Source organism: Eublepharis macularius, chromosome 1 (genome assembly GCF_028583425.1).
Source record: "Eublepharis macularius isolate TG4126 chromosome 1, MPM_Emac_v1.0, whole genome shotgun sequence".
NCBI lineage: Eukaryota > Metazoa > Chordata > Lepidosauria > Squamata > Eublepharidae > Eublepharis > Eublepharis macularius.
In genome coordinates, this window is record NC_072790.1 from 131,513,413 (window position 1) to 131,520,359 (window position 6,947).

The 6,947-nt window shown below is 47.7% G+C and overlaps 1 pseudogene; it reads left to right on the plus strand.

Annotated features, from left to right (window-relative positions):
• The first annotated feature begins 2,199 nt into the window (after nt 1-2,199).
• Nucleotides 2,200-4,384, plus strand: LOC129336812 (poly(U)-binding-splicing factor PUF60-like; annotated as a pseudogene).
• Nucleotides 4,385-6,947: the final 2,563 nt, after the last annotated feature.

The window sequence follows — 6,947 nt, forward strand, 5'->3', positions numbered from 1 at the left end:
TTAAACCTATCTATCTTGAGCAACCCGCCCAATTTCTGCCACACAAGGGGGCTAGCCTTGCTTAACACCTCTTGTCCCACCTTCTGACTTTAACGTCACTCAGGCCTTGAAGAATATCGGCCGGGTTGACATCACCCCTCTCCCCTGACAGTTGGACCCTATCATTCCCGTTCAGGTACAGCATATTGCTTTGAATCAAGGGAAGAGGGACATAAGACCTCCCCTCCCCCCCCTCATGCTGAAAGGCTCCAGTCATATTTCCTATTGGCCTTCCATCTGGCTTCCTCGGTTCTGAAAAGTCTGAAGGCTCCCCTCCAGATTCTCCTTTGAAGGAATCCCATCGCTACAACTAGCCTGCCCAGACACATTTCACAATCTTTCTACCCAGTTATAAGTACAATAATTCTGTTCTGCACCAAACTGCTCTCTCCCAAAGGAATTGCCAGTACCTCAGGATGACTACCCTCTCTCAGGACTTGGTGAAGAAAGGGCAGGTGCTGGCCCCATAACTGGATGCTTGCAAGAGGGGAAAGACCCAGCTGGTCTCTCCAGTGATGACTTCTGACCTTCGTTTTGTCCAGAACACAATGGAATTGCCCAAGATGAAGACCCTGATTAGGCTGCATGATATGCCTGCACCTGAAAGAAAAAACAATTTATAATGTGTTACTCAAACAACTGTTTTGTTATTAACCCCTGGCAAGGCAGACCTCTAATACAGCTTCTGAACACCTTAGACCAGTGCTGCTGATTTGCCATATCACTTGGCCAGAAAGGCCCCAAAGTGCCCTGGACCACTATCTGGTTGATCCACCATGCCACTTGGTGTGACAATCCCCAAACTGCCTCAGATAGCCAGTGGGTCAATCCTCCATGTCACTTGGCCTGGCAAGGCCTCCAACTTGCCACAGATCACCACTCACTCGATCTGCTGTACTGTGCAGGCCAGAAGGTACCGACATGACTTAGGTCACCTCCTGCTGGCCTGCTACCTCACTCAGCCATGCAGAACCCCACTTTTCACCCCTCTCCGCCAGGCAGGTTCTGCATCTTTCATCTCTCTCAGCCACTTTACACCTCTCCAGGCCAAAGGGGCCACTTTGGGTATCTTTCAGCTGGGCCAATCCCCCACCATCCTGCCAGCCCAGGGAGGTCCCCACTTTGCATCTCTCAGTCAGGCATCTTGCTCCCCTTTCAGTGACTTTGCATCTCTCCAGGACATGAAGGCCCCAATTTTGCATCTCTCTCAGCCACTTTGCATCTTCCTGAGCCCAGCAGGCCCCCACTTTCTGCTTCCCTGGGCCTAGCAGGCCAGTATTGCATGTCTGAATGACAGACTGCACTAGGTATAGCCCTTTGCTGGACTGTTAAAATGAACCTACTCTGATAGGAAGTTAGTTAGTCAGTTAGAGAAATTGGGAAATTCATAATTTAACGGGGGATGAGAAATTTGGAATTTAGTTATTAATATTGTTGATAGTATTAATGTTATTAGGGGAAACCGATTGTTTCCCCTAATAACTTTAATAGACAGACCTGGGTTATAATGCAATAGGCGCTGTGGGATAAGTAGCTGAGGGCAGAAATTATTTGAACTGGTGGTCAATATGGGGTTGGGGATCTTAGTGGTCATGGGATGAGGAAGGTATGGCCATGGGACTAGGTATTATAAGGTAAGGAACTGGCTATGCTTGGGTCCCTTCCAGCCTTTGCCCCATCCTAAGGTATGCTGGTAGCAGGAGCTTAGACTTTAGAATTTCCTGGGGAGGCGGCTGGGGCTGGGCCAGAGGCATTGCTATATCCAGTCCTTAAAAGAACCGGAGCCCAGTGACATTAGAGGGAGGAGCCAATGACATCACAGGGAGAGGCTTTCATTGCTACCATTTATGGAGGTGGAGCCATGGGGGATTTAGGGAGAGGCTCCCCACAAATTTAGGGGGAGCTGGGCACCCATGGGAACCCCCCTAATAATGCCCCTTGGCTGGGCCAAACCTAGGAAAAGGTGGGAGTTGGCCAGTGGTTATAGTGCTATCTCAGTGATCTCCTGCTCTGTCCTGTTTTTGAAATTCATTTTAGGATAGCCACTTTAAGATCTACAAATATACATACCATGTGCATAGGACAAACTAATGATCACAGATTTGACCCTAAGAAAGTCAAGAAGACTCGAGGCTAGGGGAGGTTGAGAAGATGGCGGCGGCGATGGCAACAGCGACGCTCTGGCTGGGAACAGAGCTGGTCAAGGTGGAAAATGGGCGGAGCACAGCAGCCAAACTGGGACTGCCTCCTCTCACCCCAGAGCAGCAGGAGGCTCTTCAGAAGGCCAAGAAGTATGCGATGGAGCAGAGCATCAAAAGCGTCTTGGTAAAGCAGATCATCGCCCACCAACAGTAGCAGCTCACCAACCTGCAGATGGCAGCAGTGACAATGGGCTTTGGAGATCCTCTCTCACCTTTACAATCGATGGCAGCTCAGAGGCAGCAGGCCCTGGCCATCATGTGCCATCATGTACGTGGGCTCCATTTACTATGAGCTGGGTGAGGACACCATCTGGCAGGCTTTTGCCCCCTTTGGCCCCCATCAAGAGCATTGACATGTCCTGGGACTCGGTGACCATGAAGCACAAGGGCTTCGCTTTTGTGGAATATGAGGTGCGCGAAGCTGCTCAGCTGGCCTTGGAGCAGATGAACTCTGTGATGCTGGGAGGGAGAAACATCAAGGTTGGAAGGCCCAGCAACATTGGCCAGGCACAGCCAATTATAGACCAGCCGGCGGAGGAAGCGCGGGCCTTCAACCGCATCTATGTTGCGTCTGTTCAACAAGACCTCTTTGACGATGACACCAAGAGAGTTTTTGAGGCTTTTGGGAAGATCAAGTCGTGCACTGTTGTGGCCTCTGAGTCCTCAGAGGATGAAGACCTCGGGGAGGACGACAGGAGTGGGAATATTCCAAGCCCCTCCAGAGGCAGCTGCTTGGAAGACCAGCAGGGAATGGAGCAGCAGGAACCCTTGCCAGAGCTGGTTGAGGAATCCAGGGCAGACTCAGGGACAGAGGCTGTTCCCTTACCTGCACCAGCTCCTGAGTCCAGGGCAGAATCTCCACCCAGCTCCCCTGAACCTGATAGGCAGCGCAGAGGGAGACAGTGTCTTGCTGCACAGGAAAGGAGGCGAAGTGCAAGGCTTCAGGCACTCAAACAACGACATAATGACCTTGAGTTGTAACAGGGTGCAGCACTGCCCTGCAGGTGAGAGCTCTTAAGCCAGGACGCCCTTTCCCTCATTGCAGAAGCACCTGCGCACAGACCCTCCCAGTTCTACTGCGACTCAGTTCTGCTCTGACTGCTCTTTGGCTCTGACCCTTGCATTCGGCTCCTTGGACTACGCTTCCTGCCTGCTCCCCCGTCGGCTTGGTTGAACTCTGGACATTCAGAGAGGCTCGTGGCAGACTCCCTGCCTGCATTCCAGCACATGCACATTGGCCCGAGACCCCACCACAGGGAAGCATAAAGGCTACAGCTTCATTGAGTATGAGAAGGCGCAGTCCTCGCAAGATGCCATCTCTTCCATGAACCTCTGACTTGGGGGGCCAATACCTCCATGTTGGCAAAGCTGTGACTCCATCTATGCCGCTCTTAATTCCAGCCACACCAGGAGGCCTGCCCCCTACAGCTGCTGTAGCAGCAGCTGCCACCACAGCCAAGATCACAGCTCAGGAAGCCGTGGCAGGTGTGACAGTGCTTGGCACATTAACCACTCCAGGGCTGGTGTCATCAGCACTAACCTTAGCGCAGACTCTGGGTGCATTGTCACAGGCTGTGATGGCAGCTCAAGCCCCAGGGGTCATCACAGGTGTGACCCCAGCTCACCCAACCATTCCTGTCACCATTCCTCAGATGGGAGTGGTGAACCCCATCTTGGCCAGCCCACCGATGCTGGGCCTTCTGGAAACAAAGAAGGAGAAAGAAGAGGAAGAGGATTTCCAGGCATCTGAGAGGCCAGAGATGCTCAGCGAACAGGAGCACATGAGCATCTCGGGCAGCAGCGTCCGCCACATGGTGATGCGGAAGCTTCTTCAGAAGCAAGAGTCAACAATGATGGTCCTGCGCAACATGGTAGACCCCAAAGACATTGACGATGATCTGGAAGGAGAGGTGACTGAAGAGTGCGGCAAGTTTGGGGCGGTAAACAGGGTCATCATCTACCAAGAGAAACAGGGGGAGGAGGAAGATGCTGAAATCATTGTCAAGATCTTTGTCGAGTTCTCCATGGCCTCAGAGACTCACAAAGCCATCCAAGCACTGAATGGTCGCTGGTTTGCTGGCCGGAAGGTGGTGGCTGAGGTGTACGACCAGGAGAGGTTCGACAACAGCAACCTTTCAGCATGAACTCTACCCCACAGAGACTTCTTTCCTCCCCAGCCCCATGTTTTCAGGGAAGCGACTGGCCCAGCATTGTATTCTCCTCTGATGTATGTGTAGTTTTGGATAAAAATGCAAGGAAGACAAAAAAAAAAGTCAACACAGAAAAGCCTGTAGGGGAACATTTTTTAAGTTTTCCCGGATGTTCATTTACAGGAGTCTTGATTCTGCCTTATTCATAAGGGTGACTTAGTACTGAAATTTACTAAATTGTGGCATCGCAGATGCTTTCATTTGGTAAATCTGTGGTTAAAGTCTGAACCAAGGCAGAATACAAAACAGTTGCTGTGCACTCAATTTCTGAGCAACGTACAGAGTTCAGAGTAGTAGCAATCTCCTCATTTCAAACTCATATCCTATAAGTGAGTATAAGCACATTTTGAGGCAATTCAGCACAGTGCTAGTCATGACCCCAAAGAAAACTCACAGTTATACTTCCTAGGATTGTATATACATTGCTTTCTTAGCACACTGCTTTAAAACTACACCGTAAAAACACAGACATTCAGAACACATTATTAACGAAATCACATAATTAAGTGCACATTCCTTGCCAATGATCTCTCCGGGCTGCACACAGGCCAAAAGGAAATTTTTAAAAGGCCTCTGATCTTTATTCCCACCCCACAATCTAGTTCATGCAGATGGGCTTTCTCATTGTTTCAGAGAGACAGCACTCAGGCTGCCTTTTAGGAATTGTCCTTTTCTGCAATAGATACCACCTCTACATTTAAAAATGGAATGGAAATTGAAAGAGGAGCTTAGGAGTGGCTAAAGCAGCCCCTCCCCTCTACCATGCAAAAACTAACTGTTCTCCCACACCCAGCCCTTCCCCCAACAGCAAGCAAACAAACAAGCAAAGTTATTTCAACAAGGAAACATAGGGTCTACCCTTTCCCAGTGTTCCATTTCCAAAATCCAATGTAATGATAAAGTAACTGAAAAGTAAAATAAAATAGAGAGTTAGAGACTCACTTTTTCCCTATTAAAAGAAACTGTTCCTTAACAGAGTAGCATTGATTGCAGAGAAAATGTGATGATGGGTGGCTGGAGCATGCTGACTGGTGTGTGAAAGAGAAAGAGAAAATAACAAACTTATACTTGCCTTAAACTTAGAAAAGAAGAGTTCTTTATTATAGGAATTCCATACTTTGATAGGAAAATGGAGAGAGAGATTCCTATCTACCAATCTATTCCTGAGGAGGAAGTTCTGAGATTAACAATCTACACGTCAAAGGATAGTTCAGGGCAGTAAAAGAGTAAACAGATGCCCTGACCTGTCTATCTTTCTAACTCTCTGGTTTCTCCCCCTCTGAAACCTAAGGAAAAGGACAGAGATAGAAGTGGAGTCTTGTTGTTGTTATGTGCCATCAAGTTGCCTCCGACCTATGGCGACCCTATGAACAAAAGACCTCCAAAACGTCCTATCATTAATAGACTTGCTCAGATCTTGCAAACTGGAGGACGTGGCTTCTTTTATTGAGTCAAGCCATCTCGTTTTAGGTCTTCCTCCTTTCCTGCTGCCTTCTGCTTTTCCTAGCATTGTTGACTTTTCCAGAGAATCTTGTCTTCTCATAATGTGACCAAAGCACGATAGCCTCAGTTTTGTCATTTTAGCTTCTAGGGAGAATTCAGGCTTGATTTGATCCAGTACCCTCTTATTTGTCTTTTTGGCTGTTCATGGTATCTGCAGAACTCTCCTCCAGCACCACATTTCAAATGAATCAATTTTCTGCCTGTCAGCTTTCTTCACTGTCCAACTTTCATATTCATACATCACAATGGGGAATACCATAGTTTGGATTATCTTGCTCTTGGTCCTCAAAGAGACATCTTTATCCTTAAGGACTTATCTAGCTCCCTTGCAGCTGCTCTTCCAAGTCTCAGGGCGAAGCTACAAGTGACGAATGACACTTGAACAGCAAGTGTATTTCTCCCTGTTCACTTGCGCTCCACTCAATCCACTTGCCATTCAAGTGTCATTCGTCACTTGTAGCTTGGCCCTCAGTCTTCTTCTGATTTCTTCATTGCAGTCTCCCTTTTGGTGAATTATTGAGCCAAGGAATAGAAAATCATGAACAATTTCAATTTTCTCATTGTCAACTTTAAAATTCTGTAATTCCTCAGTGGTCATTACTTTTGTCTTCTTGATGTTCAGCTGTAATCCTGCTTTGGCGCTTTCCCCTTTAACCTTCATCAGTAGTCGTTTCAAGTCTTCTCTATTTTCTTCCAGTAATGTGGTGTCATCTGCATATCTCAAATTGTTAATGTTCCTTCCACCAATTTTCACTTCACCCTCTTCTAGATCTAATCCAGCTTTCCTTATGATATGTTCTGCATAGAGGTTAAACAGGTAGGGAGATAATATGCATCCTTGTCTGACACCTTTTCCAATTGGAAACCATTCTTTTCCCCCATATTCTGTCCTTTTTAAAAAAAAATATTGGATGGTTAACATAACATATATAATGTTATTACATCTTACTTACTAATTATCCCCTATAGATATAGTATGTTCCCCACCCCCTCC